The sequence below is a fragment of the Rosa chinensis genome, chromosome 4, assembly GCF_002994745.2.
Source record: "Rosa chinensis cultivar Old Blush chromosome 4, RchiOBHm-V2, whole genome shotgun sequence".
NCBI classification, from domain to species: domain Eukaryota; kingdom Viridiplantae; phylum Streptophyta; class Magnoliopsida; order Rosales; family Rosaceae; genus Rosa; species Rosa chinensis.
The window spans coordinates 13,685,229-13,704,156 of NC_037091.1; the positions used below are offsets into that span (position 1 = coordinate 13,685,229).

At 35.7% G+C, this 18,928-nt stretch overlaps 1 pseudogene; it reads left to right on the forward strand.

Moving 5' to 3' along the window:
* Nucleotides 1–1,161: 1,161 nt before the first annotated feature.
* Nucleotides 1,162–18,926, forward strand: LOC112200889 (annotated as a pseudogene).
* Nucleotides 18,927–18,928: the final 2 nt, after the last annotated feature.

Below are 18,928 nucleotides of genomic sequence, written 5' to 3' on the forward strand. Positions count from 1 at the left end.
TGATTCCACCCTTGTTAGTCATCCGCCGCCAAACCAACCCGCCGGGAGGCCACCAAGAGCGACCAACGTTTGTCCTGCCGTCATCAGCCCTAAAGGACAGACATGCTCCAGCAGAAACAGTCTCCATTAGGGGCATAGCAGGCGCAAAGAATCTGTGGGATCCGATTGAAGTTGGAGCCAAGGAATGAAAAAGTAAATAAGCAACAGGAGAAGGGAGCCAATCCCGAGGAGAGCCCGACGCTCTGTGCGAGGGCGGCGACGACAACCGTCATGATGCTCAGTGTCACTGTTCGGCGTCGCTAGGGTTTCACGAGGGAGAAGCAGACGTGCCATATTTGATTTCTCTTTACTTTATTTCTTTGTATTGTTTCATGTTGTGTGTCGAAAATAATTAGGTAGATAATTTTTTTTCTTTACATTCTTTTCTGGTTGATAATCTATACTATTATTAAGAGAAGATATTTATTAGCCAAAATCAAAAATTTTGACAGAAATGACTCTAAGAGATTAAAAAACTTTGATAATTAATTAAATCAGATGGACAATTATGACAATTACAAATTATATTTTTATTAAGAAAAATAAACAAAATAAATCTCACAACCCACTTTTCTCTCCCACTAATTTCTCCCTGCAATAACCATTTTCTTCCATTGTCTTTTCTTTTTATTTTCTGAAAAAGAAAATTAAAATACTTGCATATGCAGAGCATATGTGTAATTTTGTTATTAATGAAATTAGGAAGACTAGTTATTTATAATTTTGTTATTAATGAAATTGTTGTCCTGTGTTTTCTGAAAAAGCTTATGTGACTATGAGGGTTATAATCCACCCCTTAAAAAAAAAAACTAAGGACATTTGTTGACCGAATTCTATGTTTTTTTTCTTAGCCAATTTTACTAAGGTTACCCTTTAGGTTTCGGATCAATAAAAATAGTGTATCCTTAATCATAATTACTGTGCGGGAGGGCCACTGATTAGGATGGATAGATGGATTGATTGAGGATCATGTGCCAATGTGCCATTGGACAAAACAAAACTCAACAGTTCGAAAACATATGGATGGCATGGGGTACTTTGGTAATCCTATCACCTGCAAAATGTATATAAATAAGCTAGTGTGATAAACTTATCATCCTCACAAATTCAAAATCACTCACACTAAACATACTGTTTGGCCATCAAAAATGTGGAGGTTGAAGGTTTCAGAAGGAGGAAGAGATGGTAATCCATGGCTCACAAGTGTGAATAATCACATCGGGAGACAATTCTGGGAGTTCGACCCGAATCTCGGAACACCGGAAGAGAGAGCTCAAGTGGAAAAAGCACGTCTTAAGTTTCATAACAATCGTTTTCGATCCAAACATAGTTCTGATCTATTAATGAGACTTCAGGTACGTACTAGTTCATGTATTAATGAGTAATACTTCATCATCGAGAAGTTGTTTACGTTTGTGCATGTGTTTATGTAGTTTGGAAAGGAGAAAGAAAGTGATCGAATGGAGCTACCAGCTCAAGTGAAAATAAAAAGTGAAGAAGAAATTAATGAAGAAGTAGTAGCAACCACATTGAGGAGGGGGTTGAGATTTTACTCGACTCTTCAGGCTGAGGATGGTTTATGGCCTGATGACTTGGCGGTCCTTTGTTTCTTCTACCTGGCTTGGTACGTACGTAGAGTTTAATCCTAAACCCTAAATGTTGTTGAATTAATAAATTAGATCTTTTAGTGTATTAGGTATGATCTATTTCCAGTCAAAATATATAAATAAAATATATATATATATAGGGGAAGGTTCTGAAGAGGACGTCCGCAACCCAGAAAAAGTGCGGACGTTCCTCCTTCGGTGTCAAGAAGGTGGCGACGGCTGTGCTGTAGTTGTCGGACGACCGCCTGGACATCACGGACGGTGTCACCATCTAGGTGAAGGCTCAGCTGATTGGATTCTCAGCGATGCGCGCCGAGCTCACCGGAAACCATGGAAGCTCATCGAGCTCCACTTTAAACCCTTCGTCGATGAATCTAGCCGCTTCTGAACTGCTCCACATCGTGGCCTGGTTCTGTTCGACAACAGAAACGCCGCCGTCGAAGCTTGATCGAGCCCGGAGGAGGGACGTCCACACTTTTTCTGGGTTGCGGACGTCCTCTTCAGAACCTTCCCCTATATAGAAGTAAAATTTTTAAGTTTTTCTTTTACCAAGAAAAAAAAATCATAATATTAACAATAATGTGCACGTCCCGTCTTGCATAGAGAGATGTTAAAAGATGTTGTGCAACAGTGTACTTTCATTGTTAAGGGTAGGACAGAGTATTGATACTCTCCTCACGTAACCCCAAATTAACTACTTTAGCAAGTAGCAACAACAAATGTGAGGTTTTATCACATGTCATGATACTATTTAGAGTAATCCACAAACTTATATATCTTATATTATTGTGTCTCTTTTTTATTGTGGGTCTTCCACGTTTCATATTTTTGACTTGTAACTCACACAACCCCAACAACCCTAAGATGCAAAATAAAATAAAAAGAAGGGAAAATAGTCCGTACGGTATCCCATCTTTGCCTCCTTATAACTTTCGGTACCTCAGCTGTAAAAAATATCAATATGGTACTTGAGTTTTTGACCCCGACTTAACTTTGGTACCTAGAGCCGTTAGCTCCGTTATGGTGTTTGCCAGCTAGCAATTTTTGAAGGGTATTTTCGTCTATTCACATCTTAACTCAAATTTTATTTTTTTGAATAAAATCTTAAACTCAATCTTTTATCTCTGTTCATCTCTCTCTCTCTCTCTCTGCAAATCATCTCCATAGATGAAATCCAGAAGAATAGGGACCTTAAGTCTCTCTCTCTCTCTTTCTCTCTCTCTCTCTCTCTCTCTCTCTCTCTCTCTCTCTCTCTCTCTCTTTTCTCATGAAAACTGGAACGTATAAGTCTCCAAACTTCCTTTACATTATTAAACAATGAAATTGCAATGGTGGATGAAAAATTAAAGCTGACCCAATATAATACATCCCTTGATTAATTAAACCCAGTTCCCAGATTCTAAGAAATCTCTCTCTCTTTAGTCCTATAGCCTTCAACCCGAAAGCCACTATAAGAACATGAAGAAGAAGAAGAAGAGTTTATACTTCGCCACACACCAGCAGCTAACAGAAGCATGCTGACAAAAGTCTGCGCTAGAGCACTCCTTGACATCTAAAACAACTAGATCTGCAACTATCACCACATAGCACAACAACCAAACTTTGAGTCTGCGATGAAGGGCTACATTGCTGCTAGTCTGGACATAATCGATCTCCCCAACGAGGCATAACTTTGAGCCTAGGCTTAACTCTCCTCAACCTCTGATGATTGTTTGGTTTTTCTGATTTGTTTTTTCTAGGTTTGATTTAGATTGTCTCGTTGCTTTTAGAGAATGAAGCTGATGTCAAGTTGTAGTAGTGAAAGTAAGGGATCTTTCTACTCCAAGGATCAAAAGTTCACCTTCTATTTATGTAACCTACAAAACAAAGAAAACTAGAAACTGTAATAAAAATGAATTGCAAAACACAATTGGAGGGAAATTGTTGATTAATTATCCTGAAAATAAAGTAAGAACAAAATATGAATCTAAAATAAAGTCGTGAATATGATGATGAGCAGTTAGGAGTTCATTATTCACCACTAAACACAATCCAAGTTCCAATTTTTCTTCCTATGTTTATTACAAAGTCATGAGAAAGAGATTGACCAAGTTACAAAGCTAGAAGCAAGCTAAGTACCTTATATTACTTCCCTATATTGTTCTAACAAGAACAAGCGCCGTTTTTAGAACCTTTTGAAAACATGCAACATAGAGATCACAAGCGGCACCTACATTTAGCAAGTTCTAAAGCATTAAGCACATATGGAAGGATGTCAATCTAAGTGTACAAACTAGTACAACAAGCGTGTCTAGTTGCATTCCTCATCTTTGGTACACACCTTGGCGAGAGGCTTTACTACTTCGGTTAAAATCACAAAACTATTAGGTGAATTGCTATTTAACCTAGCACCAATTACATGCATATCCTATATGTTTGCAACCACATAAAACATACATATAAAAGACTCATCTAATCCATAACCAAAGAACAATCTCATTGACAAAGTAACTAAAACATAGAAATTTATTATGAAGCTTGAACCATAGTTTAGGGCTTCAAACAAGCCCCCAACACAAAAGTATTTAGCTACTCATTGTTCTAAGGTAAACACATAGTAACATATTGAAAATAAGAAGACAAAGTCGCAGAAAAGGGAGTGAAGAGACACGGTGGATGTTGCTTGAAGATGGATGTTCACGGTGGTGGCAGATGGCGACTTTGGCGGCTTCTTTTTCTTATGCTTGTATGGAGCTTCGAAAATCAGAGAGCTAGGGTTTTTTTGAGGCGTGAAATCTGTATGATATGCTCTGCCAATGACGCAAAGAAGCCTCCTATTTTTATGGTTTACAAACCCCTAGCTTTCCTCCTCACAACCGGGTTGAGTTTTCCTTATTCTTCTCCAATTCCACTTGCTTAGCTGCCACACAATCTTCTGAACCTTCCTTAAGTCTTTCTAACCATCTCTTGATAAGTATAACGCAGAAAAAATCCAATAAAATTTGTCCCAAAATCTGTCAAGAATATCTTCAGAAAATATAGCCTTTAATTCACTTTCCTTTCTCAACTAAGATTGATTCTCCTCTCCATGTTTGACAAGGGTTCCCAATAGATTCGAAGGTGATATTCTGCGACATAATACTCCTGATGTCACCCTTTAAAACCCTGCAAAACCTTCTAGAAAGCTTCTTGAAATGTGGCCCAACGACGGTCTTGAAAACGCTTCGCAGAAAGACTCGTCAGAAATTCCAGATTTTTTTTTATCCTCTGCTCATCTTTGCAGCATCATAACTTATGCATTCCACCATCTTTCTGGATGATTCTTGATTTTTAACTGCTCTACAACATATATTCTTCAAATATGGGCAGATAAATTCATGATTTTCCTCATTTAATTCCAGTAAAGAAGTCCTTGAAAAAGCCTCCTGAAAAGCTGATGGAAACAGTCTTCTCAGGGTACCAAATTTGAGCACAGCCTCCGCTTCCTTTTTTTCATTCTGGACCAAATCTTTGCTTGCAGTTATAGAAGAACATATGGTATTCAAATATTGCTAGGCCTTTCTTCATAACTCCACTCGAAATTTCTTCAAAATAGCTTCCCAAAACAGAAGAAAATAAGGCAGATTCTAATACTCTGTTTTCTGCTTCTCTGCAATTGTTTTGCACGGCAACTCTCTCAATCTTCTCTTGAGTTTTAGGACCAATGAATGATCAGACTCCATCCTTTGCATCACTACTTCATGTGAAGTGCCTTGATTGTCCCACAGTAGCTCTGATTTCTCCTTAACTGCTTCTCAAAGTACCTAACAAAATAACGAAGTTAAATTGATCTTTTTAAGGAATAAACTAAGTAAAAGTATAAAGGTTTGAACTGTAAATTCGTTGCATTTTATGCTCCTATCAGGGTAGTTAGCCTTCGAATACATCCCTTGATTAATTCAACCCAGTTCCCAGATTCTAAGAAACAAATCTAGGCAATCATCCTCATTAAATTCATGAAATTCCCCAATTGAAATCGAACTAAACCCATTACAAATTTACAATAGACCCAAACATTCAGAGAAAGATTGAAACGTTCAGAAACAAAGTGTTGGAGGCCACAGACGTTCCGGCCATGACGACCACGCTCAGGATTAATGTTCTCGAGCCTCTTTAAAATAAAAACACACCCATCAAACAAAAATGGCTCCCTCTCTTGTGGGTTTGATTTTTTTTTTCCTAAGAAAGAGAGGAAGAAATGTCAAGAAATAGGGGTTTAGCAGAGAAGCATTATGGGGTTTTTAGAAAGAAGGAAATGGGTTTGATTTTTCTTTAGTTTCAAGTTAACTAGGTGGGACGAGATTGGAATCAAATTGGGGAAGAAAACCCAGAAAAGCAAAGGAGGAAAGAAACCCAGAAAGATAAGAAGAGGTTTGAAATTTGATGATTTGGGTTGGCCTTTATAAGGTGTGTCTGGATTCTCTCTCTTGACTGAAACTTGAAGAAGATGGTTCAAAGTTGAAGTGCGGCAAGATAGAGAGGATCAATCCTTGTTGTTGCTGCTGGCTCTCAAGGATGATTGAAATGAAGAAGTAAGAAAGAAGAACTAATAAGCAAGGAGGAAGTGACAATGAACATTCATCATTCGCATTCATGTAAAAAAAAAAAGAAGAAAAAAAAGAGTAAAGGGTAAATTGGTCATTTTAAGTTTAAAATTGCCAGCTGGCAGACGCAGTAACGAAGCTAACGGCTCTAGGTACCAAAGTTAGGTCGGGGTCAGAACCTTAAGTACCGTATTGACATTTTTTAAAGTTGAGGTACCGAAAGTTATGAGGAGGCAAATATGAGGTAACGTATGGACCATTTTCCCTAAGAAGAATAATAGATTACTGGAGGTTTTGTATCCTTCATTTCTATTGCCAACAAAATTTTAATTATTGCCATCTCAGATGTAGACTTAATTATTCCAAAACTTAAGCTATTAGTAAAAGGGCGGTGCTATTCGCACACTCATTTTCTCTATTCACATCAAGGTTCTAAAAAATGGGCTAGGCGGCGCCTAGTCGCTAGGCGACTCCACCCCGTTCCGATTTTGGCCTAGTCGATCAAGCTAGGCGCTGGGCAGAAAGTCAGTCACCTAGGCGGTGCTGGACGGCGTTGGGCGGGTCTCTCTGGGCGCTGGGCGGTCGACGATTAGGTGTTTCAGTGCTTTTTTTTTTTTTTTTTTCAACTCTTCCACAAAACACAAAACCAAACCGATCAGAAACCTATACACCAACCTTGCCGCACAGCCTCTCTCCCTCTATTCTCTCTCTCTCTCTCCAACATAGTGCTTTGAAGTTTGAATACTTTCTGGGCTTTCAATTTGCAATCTTCAATTCTTCAAGCAGCAAAGCAGACGTCCTCAAGGCTCAAGCAGATTTCTGGGTTCGATACTTCCATTTCAGTGAACAAGAGACAGAAGAGAGTAAGGAAAGAAGAAAGATGAAGAATGCAGACCATGAGAGAAAAAGAGAGATGCAGAAGATGAGAAAAAGAAAGAAGAGAGATGAAGAAGATAAGACATGTGGGGGTAGGGGTGGTTTGTTTTTTTTTTCCTTTTTTCCTATTTTCTTTTAAGAAATAAGTGGGTGTAGTAGACTAGTGGTTGACAACTAGAGCTTTATATTAATTGCCGGCTGACAAGCCTTGAGATAAGTCATGGCTTGAGATAAGTCATGCATGTTAGGTGATTAAAAATTAATATTTATTAAGTTTATATCATAAAATAATTAAAAAATTAAAAAAAATAAAAACCGCCTAGGCCCCTAGGCGCTAGTCCCCGGGTCACCCCCGACTAGCGCCTAGCATTTTTTAGAACCTTGATTCACATACTCCCTTTATTTATCTATTACTTTACTTTTTTTTTTACAAATTACCCTAACTACCCTCCCTTGCAGTTTTGTTTTGTTTTGTTTTTTTTTTTTCTATATGGGCAAGTGTTTTTTTTTTTTTTCTATATGGCAAGTCAATTATCTCCAAATCCTAAACCCTTATTTTCCTGCAGACACAGAGAATTTCAAAACTCATTACAATTTTCTCTTTTATTTTCCATCAAAAACTTCTCTAGCATAGTCATTCTATCTCTCTAACGTGATGCTTTGAAGTTTAATTATGGCTAAATAAGTCACTTTAGACCCATCTTTGGAAAAAAAAATTACATCTTATTTGCAATTGAAACATGGAAGAAAAATATTAATTTAGTGATCATTTGAGCCCCTTTGAATCTATCATTCCTAGTAAGATTCTAACTGAAATTATTTGGTGTATTTCAATCAATCGCTCTCAACTAAAAAGATCAATTTCTCAGCAATTTGATGGATTAGGGGCTTTAAATTTGTGCGTTCTGTTCATCTTAGCTTGATTTTGGTATGGCTTGCTTACTAATCATGGTTTTGACTTGAGTTGATTGATAATTTTGAAATTATTGACGCTTTGATTCGTTTTGACTTTAGTCATATCATCACTCTACAAAATGTTTTATGTCACTGGGAATGGTATCTTGAATTAACATTGCTTAATCAGATGTGAGATTTTGGATCTCCTTTAGTTTATGTGATATGTTTATATCTTTCTTCAGTTTTGTATAGTAGTTATGATGACATACATAAATCCCCAAAGGATTAAATACTGTTTACTCCCTATAGTTATAGGGTTTCATCGTTTCAGTCCCTGACCTTCGAATTTCACCTAAAAAGTCACTGAACTCTTAATTTCCTCCCAATTGGTCCCTGCCGTCAAAATTTTCTGTTAAAGTTACCAAAATGTCTATTATGCCCTCACTTACTCTTTTTTTTTTAATTTATTTTTTCTCTCTCTTTTATTTCTTTTTTTCATTTCATTCTTGAAGGTGTGTGGATTGAAACCATCTCGATGAGGAGATGAATAGAAGGAGGTAAGAGAGCCGGAAGAATAAGAGGTAAAAAGAAAAAAAATAATAAAAAAGAGAAGAAGATAGTTTTTTTTTTTTTTTTTTAAGTAATTGAGGGTATAATAGACTTTTTAGGGGAAGATAATGGAGTTTTTGATGGATGCTTGACGGCAGGGACTAATTGGGGGGAAATTGGGAGTTCAGAGACTATTAAGGTGAAATTCGAAAATCAGGGACTGAAACGATGAAATCCTACAAGTATAGGGATTAAACAGTATTTAACCCATCCCCAAACTCAGTTACATCGTGTTTTTTATCTGAGCCCTAAACTTTGCCACACTAATTGTAGAACTTTTTACAGATTGCACTTCGTCCTGCCTATCATTTTTTTTTTTTTTTTTTTTTTCTAATCAGCAATGACATTCACGAGAAAAATTAGTTTATTATGTAATGATGTTTAATTCATGATTGACTTGCCAAATAGAAAAAAGAAAAAGAAACATAATTACAAGAGAGGGTAGTTAGGCTAATTTGTAAAAAAAATATTGTATTAAAGTAATGAAAAAATAGAAGGGGTGTGTGAATAGATAAAATGGGTGTGCGAATAGCATCACCCTTAGTAAAATGATCAACAATATGTATCTCGAAATATCATTGATATTCAATCCACGCAACCAGTGTCGAAAAGATTTGCTTGAACTATTGGTCTTAATAGATTGTAGATTAACTCTAGCTTGCAAGAATTATGCCTGAGTCATTGACATGCATATGCCATGAAATCAGATAGAATTATTTCATACATACATATACACATAAGTAAATGAATAATTCATTTTCATCTTATATATATATATATATATATATATATATATATATATATATATATATATATATATATATATATATATGGTCCCCTTTTTTTGTCAAATGGATACATTTAATTAAAAAAAATTAAAAAAAATGTCTTAATCATTTTTAATTAAAATTATATGGTGGGTATAATTTGTATTAAGAAAAATAAAGGGTGGTGCTATTTACACACCATTTTTCTCTATTCACACAACCCCTCTATTTTTCTATTACTTTAAATCAATTTTTTTTACAAATTACCCTAACTACCCTCTCTTGCAATTAAGTTTTTTTTTTCTTTTTTCTTTTTTCTTTTCTATTTGGCAATTCAATCATCCTCAAATCCTAAACCCTTATTTTCCCGTAGGCACAGAGGACTTCAAAACTCTTTTCGATTATTTTTTTTTCAATCAAAAACTTCTCTAGAAAAAAAAATTGATTTATTGTCTAATGATGGTTTATTCATGATTGACTTGTCAAATAGAAAAAAGAAATACGAAAAAGGAACATAATTGCAAGGGAGGGTATAGGGTAATTTTTAAAAGAAAATTAAATTAAAGTATTAGAAAAATAGAAGGGGTGTGTGAATAGCACCACCCAAACTAAAGTTTGTATTATATAGTTTCTGATCGATCGATGTTTACAAATAAAAAACAAACTATTTCTTTGTTCCTTTTACAGTTATCATTTTAATGGTCCCAAGTCCCAACCGATAATATGTGGATGAATTCTATATCATAGTCATATTCATCTTTATCAATATTTATGTAATATATGTTATATATACCATAATATCAACCAAATGTTTGTTTGCATGTATGATTAATACCAATACTATATAATTTTATAGAACACAGGTTACATTATTGATGGTCCAAAGAAAAATGTGAGAAGATATGACATGCATGTGGGCTATTTCCTACTCTCTTTTCCTTTTTTAACATCCTCCTTCATTATTTTGACAAATTCCTCGCTAAACTTTGAAATCAATGAAAGAAGGTTTTATATTCAAAAAGCTTGAGGCTCAATGTTTTTCGGTCATTAGCACCTACATACATTTATGTTTATCGATTGATGTACTATGAAAGAACAATTTAAATACATATTATTGAAATTTCTAGGCAAACTAGACAGGGCGAGAAACTTTTTATAAAATAAAGAACTAAATTCAGTTTAGTCCCTCGAACTTTAGGGCTAAAATCACTTTGGTCCCTGACTTTTTTTTTTAATCACGATGGTCCCTAAGCTTCCAAACTACATCATCGTCGTCCAAAATTTGACTTTGACTCCGAACATGACGTCATGTGCTGACTTAGAGCTGACATGGGGCCCCATTGTTCAGCCTCAACCCTCACTTTTGGATGAAATTCCCAAACTAACCCTTAATACTCTTTTCCTCATCTCTCTTCCCGAAACCCGAGAGCTCCTCTCTCTCTCTCTCTCACCCATGTCCTCTTTGCCCTCAAATCACAACCACAATAACTTGACCCAATCCCGACCCACCTCTATAACCCATAGCAAGATCTCCAAGATCCAATTCGAAACTTTTATCAACTTCCCACCTCGTCGAGGAGGCTCCCCACCTCACCGGAGCTCCGATCCTCAACTCCTTGGGCCACACAATGGCTGTCTTTTCTCCAATGGTGACTGGCACGATCTTTTCTCAGAACCAAGCCCAGCTATCGACGGACCTTCGGAATGACGACATATTGCCGTGAGAGGAGGAGAAGGAGGAGTTAGCGGAGGATTCGGGTCGCTGCTGAAGATGAGATACTCAAAACCTTCCAATCAATCTCAACCTTAATACCGACGCTGATCTTCCTATGGTCCTCATTTGTACAAACGACGATTAATGATTGAGAAACGAAGATCGAAGGCTTCGGTGGTTCCGTCGGTTTCACAGCGATTTTTGGTGGCTATGGTTATTATCGGGCATGGGTAAGGTACCAAAAAAAATCCTCTCATTGAGCTCTACCTCCTCTGTATACTAGAATTCGAGTTTAGCTGAGATTCGAAGAAGTACTTTGAAGAAATTAGAATTCTGAGATTTTATATTCACTGTTGTTCCAGTGGTTTTTGGGATTTATGTATGACAAGTGACTGTTCTTGTGGTGTTGGAGCAGAATAGCTGCTGTCAATTTGAACAAAAAGAAACTTCTTGATGACATCTTGATGAAATGAAGAGGAATTGATGGAATATGATACGGGTATGAATCTAGTATGAAGTATGGGTATGAATCTAATATGGGTATTGGTATAAATCTGGTATTGATATTGGTATGGGTAAAATGAAGAGGAAGTGATGGAATATAGGAATTAATGGCTGGTGATAGTCTTTTAGTGGTGGAGTTTCAAAAGGGTGAGGTGATGCGATTGGATGAATGAATGAATGGGAAGAGTTGGGTGAATTCGTTTGTGCACAAAAGTTTCAAGAAATTGGAAGTGTTGGGTGAACGAGAATCAGAATAAAATCTGAAAAAAGAAGAAGATTGAGATGGAAGAGAGAGAGAGAGAGAGAGAGAGAGAAGAAGAAGAAGAAGACGATAAGGGGAGGCAGGGAAAATGTCAATTATACCCTTCTTAGAGGGTCAAAATCTGAAAACTGGGGCCCCATGCCTGCTCCAAGTAAGCACATGACGTCATGTTCGGAGTCAAAGTCAAATTTTGGATGACAGTGATGTAATTTAGAAGCTTAGGGACCATCGTGATTAAAAAAAAAAGTGTCAAGGACCAAAGTGATTTTAGCCCTAAAGTTCGAGGGACTAAACTGAATTTAGTCAAATCCTAAAAGAAAGTTAGGAACAAAGAACTGCACCTAATTAGTCAATTAGTGAGACGTAAAAATCTTAACTCTCGAAAGAAACATTTTATAAAAGAAACTAGCAAATGAATGTATATTTTAGTAAAAATTAACATATATTCTCTTAACTAACCATCCACTTCTTTGGTACAATTGTACATATGAATAAACCATCTCCAATTTGTTAATTTTTTTTGTGATAATAATTATTAGTAGTGTCTTTAAAATTGTTTGAATAATGAAAACGATACATAATTAAGGACAAAATTTGGATGAGCTCATTCAACTACATATGTTGTTTTCCTTTGAAGCTAGTACTCTACGCCTACTACAAACTTGATCGAGAGCAACGTAAATAAATTAAAATGAAATTAAGAATTATTGTCTGTAGAGATGTATAATTCCCATGATGCAACATTTGCCCTAACACTCGATATTATTAGAACTTCTCCCGAGCTCTCAACTTAAAAAAGAAAACCCTAGCAAAACATAAAGCTCTGGGATTTAATATAATCTCTATATTTTGTTGTTTACGTTACAAGATCGATTCATCTCTACTTTATTCACTAATCTCAAGCAATCACATGATGCACATATATTAATTAAGTTAATTAATCAATTAATAATATTGGTGCCGTGTCGTAGGTTATTGGATTATCTGTAACAGGGGACCTTGATGCAATCTTGTCACACGAGCATTCAAAGGAGATCCGCCGCTATCTTTATAACCATCAGGTATTGCATCATATCACTTCATTCTTTCCATTTTCAATTCCTTGAAGTTTGATTTTGTATTTTTCAAATGCCACCTGTCATAATATTACATGAGGTGGGTAGTTTAGTTTGCTTTAGTAAGTTCATTCTGAATGAGAAACAAACAAGGCTGACATATTTCAGCCATTTAGTAGGAACCAATTATCTTCTAAATAATTATTAATAAATCATATATAATAATGAGCTACCAAATCCAATCAATTGACCTTCGAAAATGGAAACTAGTCGATTCCCAGTAGTGTGTAATTTATTTGGAGGTTTGTATATATTATGTTAAACCAAACTACACCCAATTCGTGCGATATGTTATCTTATTTGTATGGAATATTAATTAGTATCCACAATCCATTTTAATTTGAAGCTGCTGGCGGTACTATGTACTATGGCCAACATTCTCTTTCAACGATTATGGATGTTATACTAATTGTCAAAACTATAATCTAGCACCTGTATTGATAACTTAGCCAAGTGCTAAAAAGCAATTTGCTATATTCTAAATGTTTCTAGTAAGTGGTTTTCGATCAGTATAAAGACCCTTTTTTTTTTTTTTTTTTTTTGAGAATGATCAGTATAATTGTATAAGCACTTAAATAGCAAAAATTATTTAAAAATTAAAAAAAAAAATTGTGTTGCCATAATATCTCCTTTCAGACTGATGATGTCTTAAATTCAAACTTTTTCCTCCCTCATAATCAAACAAATTCGTGTACTTTGTAAAGGATTAGGGAGAGCTGCACCGGCCCTTACTTAAAAAAAAAAATCAAACAAATAAACTTACTTTGAAAGTTTTTATTATTATTTTTTGAAACATTAATTCAAGTGCACATACTTGCATTTATTGTATTGAACTAATTAGTACTTGCATCTAAGAGCATCTCCAACAGCTTTCCTATAATTTCTATATTATAGGGAATTAAAAATTAAAATCTCCAAAAAAAATTCTGCTCCAATTCCAACAGATTTTTTATTTTACAGATTCCATAATTTTTCCTTAAATCCTTCCCTAAAATTTTACAGATTGTTGTAAATATAAGAAATTTTGTTTTCTATCTCATAACTATCTCTATTTTAGGGGTAATTATAGAGAATTTGTTGGAGTAAAACAGCCAAATTTTTCTCTAAAATGGAAAAAAATCAAGATATGAGAAAGTTGTTGGAGTTGCTCTAATTAACCAAAGGTGAATACGTACTCCCATGTATAATTGCAACTAATGAATTGCATGCAGAACAAAGACGGTGGATGGGGACTCCATATAGAAGGGCCAAGTACAATGTTTTGTACAGCTCTGTCCTATGTGAGTCTGAGATTGCTCGGAGAGGAGATGGACGGCGGTGAGGACACCATGGAGAAGGCAAGAAAATGGATTCTTCACCGTGGAGGAGTTACCACCATCCCATCATGGGGAAAGATGTGGCTCTCAGTAAGCTCCAGCACCTAAACCTTAGAATTAATTCTCTGCAGATCAGTATTCGAATTGCTAGCATTTGGCATTGCCCGCCCTTTTGCCCTACAATGTGGCCGCAACACCTCATTTATATCTTCATTATTACTATGGTCCTGATATGCATGTATCATTTGTTTAGTGAAACCCGTGTGGTCCTATTTATTAATCAAATTGACATTATAATTCAGAGACAAACCTAAGCAAGAAACAAAGAAAAGAGGCTGAAATGTCAATATTTGAATTAATTTAATCAACCTTTATTAAATTTTTTTGTTATTCTTTATCACTACAAAGTACAAACATATATATTAATTAAACTCTTTTCAAAAATAATAAGCTTCAAAGGTCAAACTTGTGTAGCTTAATATGTATATATATATATCTGATATTGCTATATATTATATGTTAAGGTTACTGTACATGGTGGCGGCAGCTCTATAATACTACAATAACTAGGGATTTGAGTTACTAACGATTGAGTAGCTAGTACTAATTAGTGTCATGCATTATCAAAGTGTGTTATTTCTTAAGTTCACGTACGTAATTAGCTTAAATTCTGAATGGCAATACTTGTAGTTAGGGTTTTGGTTCAAACGCAACATGATGGGGTTTGTAGCTCCATATAGCAAGTATATATTCATCTTGACACTCAGGCTCATAGTTTAAATCCCCGTCTTAGTCTACCGTTCTATTGAATATAATGAACTTGGCAAACACCCTATCGATCTTTACCACTCATTGCTAGGGATGAAAGTTGATCACTCGGATACTATTTTGCTAGTTAGTTGACTAAGAATTTATGCATGGCAGGTACTTGGTGTATATGAATGGGATGGTAACAATCCACTGCCTCCTGAATTGTGGCTTTTACCTTACTTTCTTCCAGTACACCCAGGTTTAGTTTTCTTCCATACATATACTTGAGGCATTATCATTCATGTGTTACTTTATCCCGATAATAAAATGGATTAGTTTTTATTATTCATCTTTATATAGGGGGATTGATTGATTATATGGTGCAGGTCGAATGTGGTGTCATTGTCGGATGGTATACCTTCCCATGTCATATTTATACGGCAAAAGATTTGTTGGTCCCATCGACGGCCTTATTCTATCCCTCAGAAGAGAGCTTTATACCCTTCCCTATCACTTGATTGATTGGGACGAAGCAAGAAATCTATGCGCCAAGGTACGCCTACTACTTAAATTGTTATTACTGGGAAAAATAATTCAATGAGATAACATTCCAGGCTTTGCTTGTGTTCTGGTAGATTAAAATATATCTTCTGGATTCAGTAGTTGTTTAATATGGTCTCTACTAGAGTTCGAGTTTCATGAGGTCTTAGAAGTGAACCTCCAGATGGACACGCATGGTGAACTAATTAGGTTAGATCTAGATAATTGGAATATTCTTGTTGGAGTAAGGTTTCATACTATTTCTAATTGATATAAGGTTTTATTAGCTCAACTACTAATAATTTTTGTAATTTTTTGTTTGGATAAATTAAATTGAGCGATTTCTCAGTTGCAAATCCATTTTATGAGATTCATACATTTCAATTTATTCCAGCTAAGGTAAACTAAAACAATATTCCTCGTAAATAAATCTGCAGGAGGATTTGTATTATCCACATCCCATTTTACAGGACGTGCTCTGGGGGTGTCTTCATAAGGTTGGGGAACCTCTTCTCATGAGATGGCCATTGTCTAAGCTCAGGCAAAAAGCTCTCAACACTGTAATGGACCACATACACTATGAGGATGAAAACACTCAGTATATCTGCATTGGACCTGTCAATAAGGTTTTATCATTTATCTATACTATTTACTCATGTTAGAATTTAAAAAAAGATGGTGTATTTGTCTGACATGTTACGCTACCGGAGATGATTGTACTAATCTACAGTTCCAGAATATATGATTGAATTTGTAATGAGCAAGAGTGATGAACCATGTCAAATATGTAATTTGTTCAAAGGCTTATGATGATCAAAAACATGCAGGTACTAAACATGATCTGTTGTTGGGTGGAGGATCAGAATTCAGAAGCATATAAGTGTCATCTTTCAAGAATCAAAGATTATCTATGGGTTGCAGAAGATGGAATGAAAATGCAGGTTAATTATCCTGAATTCAATAATATTAATGAATTATTATTTTCCTATATATTCAGAAGATATTGTGAGTAATTAAACATTTTGATGATGTATACATAGGGATATAATGGATCCCAATGCTGGGATGTTGCTTTGGCTGTTCAAGCAATCCTTTCTACCAACCTTGTGAATGAATATGGTTCCGTGCTTAAGAAGGCGCACTATTTCATCAAAAATACACAAGTACTGTATTCATAATTAAACTCAAACTTATGCTTTTAGGTACACACACACACACACACACACATATATATATATTATCGTTAGCTTCCATTAAATGGGTTTTGGTATGATAAATCACTTAAATAGATTAGGAGAGACAGCTATGGCAATCTTAGTTACTGGTACCGTCACATTTCTAAGGGCGGATGGCCCTTCTCCACTCAAGACAATGGTTGGCCTGTCTCAGATTGTACAGCTGAAGGTTTGAAGGTACCTAAGTAACAATAGTTGCTCCATCAATATCTGATGAATATGATTTTTTTTTGTAGCTTAACAACAGCTAATTGCAGGCAGCACTCTTATTATCACGTTTGCCCTGCGAAATTGTGGGAGAAGCAATAGCAGCTGATCAACTGTATGATGCTGTTAATGTTGTATTATCCCTACAGGTACAACTTGACCTTGTGATATTTGACAGTACAATTGCAAAGTATTTATGTAATCGCAAGAGCAATTAATGACATGTATTTTATTTCTTTGACTCAACAGAACAGCAATGGAGGGTTTGCATCATATGAACTCACAAGATCCTATGCCTGGTTGGAGGTGATGAACGATTAATTCTTAGTTCTTAAGCAAGTATTTGAAGTATGCTAACCAAGTGTGGATAATTGGTTTTTAATTTTGGAAACCTGACTTTCCTTTCAATATCAACAGATGATCAATCCAGCTGAAACATTTGGAGATATCGTTATTGATTATCAGTAAGAAATAAAAAATAGCAATGAAGTACTTTCCCAAAACAAAGTAGTTGTGTTCAATTTGCAAAAGAACAACCATATTTATACCAGTGTCACTGAATTTGATAACCAATGGGGTTGAGAGTGAGTCCAAATTTGAACTAAATGAAATGCTCTCACATCATTCGGTAAACAAGTTTGGTGACGTGCGGTACATTTATATAAGTAATGATGCAAAAAGTCCTTACCTACACTTATGAATACATGCAGGTACGTGGAATGCACATCAGCAGCAGTTGAATGCCTTAAAGCATTCATGAAATTATATCCAGAGCATCGGAAGAAAGAAATAGAAGCATGTATTGCAAAGGCAGTTCAGTTCATCGAGAGCATGCAACTTCCTGATGGCTCATGGTTAAATTTGTTTCTAACCATTTCATCAATATATGATTTTGAAATGCTTACACCAAAATTGGACTTATAAACATGAACTGAGCTCTAATAATTCAATATGGTCCAGGTATGGGTCTTGGGGAGTTTGCTACACCTATGGAACATGGTTTGGAATAAAGGGGTTATTGGCTAGTGGCAAGACCTACCTGACAAGTAACAGCATTAAAAGAGCATGTCATTTCTTGCTATCTAAGCAACTCGATTCAGGTGGCTGGGGAGAGAGCTTTCTTTCATGCCAAAACAAGGTAAAGGGCCGTTTTGGAAATCCATGTTGAATTTACTAGCTATCTGTGTTCAGCTTTTTCTTTACTCTCCTCTGTTCAGCATTTCCGGAAACCATATATGATGTTTTTCAATGATATCTCTGCTATGGTTGAATACATAGGTATACACAAATCTCGAAGGGAACAAACCACATATAGTGAACACTGGATGGGCTATGTTGGCTCTAATTGAAGCAGGGCAGGTGTGTGACAATATATCATATGTAAACATGACTGCATATAAACATGAATTGCAGATTTAAAGCTAGGCCTATATAAAAATGACTGCATGAGTAATGCTATATGAATCGCAGTTTCTAAAAACATGACGCGAATTTTATCGTACTAATTAACAATTCCTAACTATTGATCTGATAGCATATCTACTGACATATGATTGGGAAGTCCATGTTTCCATAGAAATGGTAGGAATACACTCATTTGTGTCCTTTTCTTTGCACAATTTTGTGACTTCTAGGGTGAAAGGGACCCGATCCCCTTGCATCGAGCAGCAAAGGTATTGATTAATTCACAGATGGAAAATGGAGATTTCCCACAACAGGTATTTGTTATTGTAAATACTGTACAAGGTTCAGAGGCATAACATTACAGTTTACAACCTTGGCCTTACTATGTTTATTTCAACAGCAAATCATGGGAGTCTTCAGCAAAAATTGCATGATTAGTTACTCCGCCTACAGAAATATCTTTCCCATCTGGGCACTAGGAGAGTATCGAAACCGGGTACTGGTACTTCACAAATGATTCAATA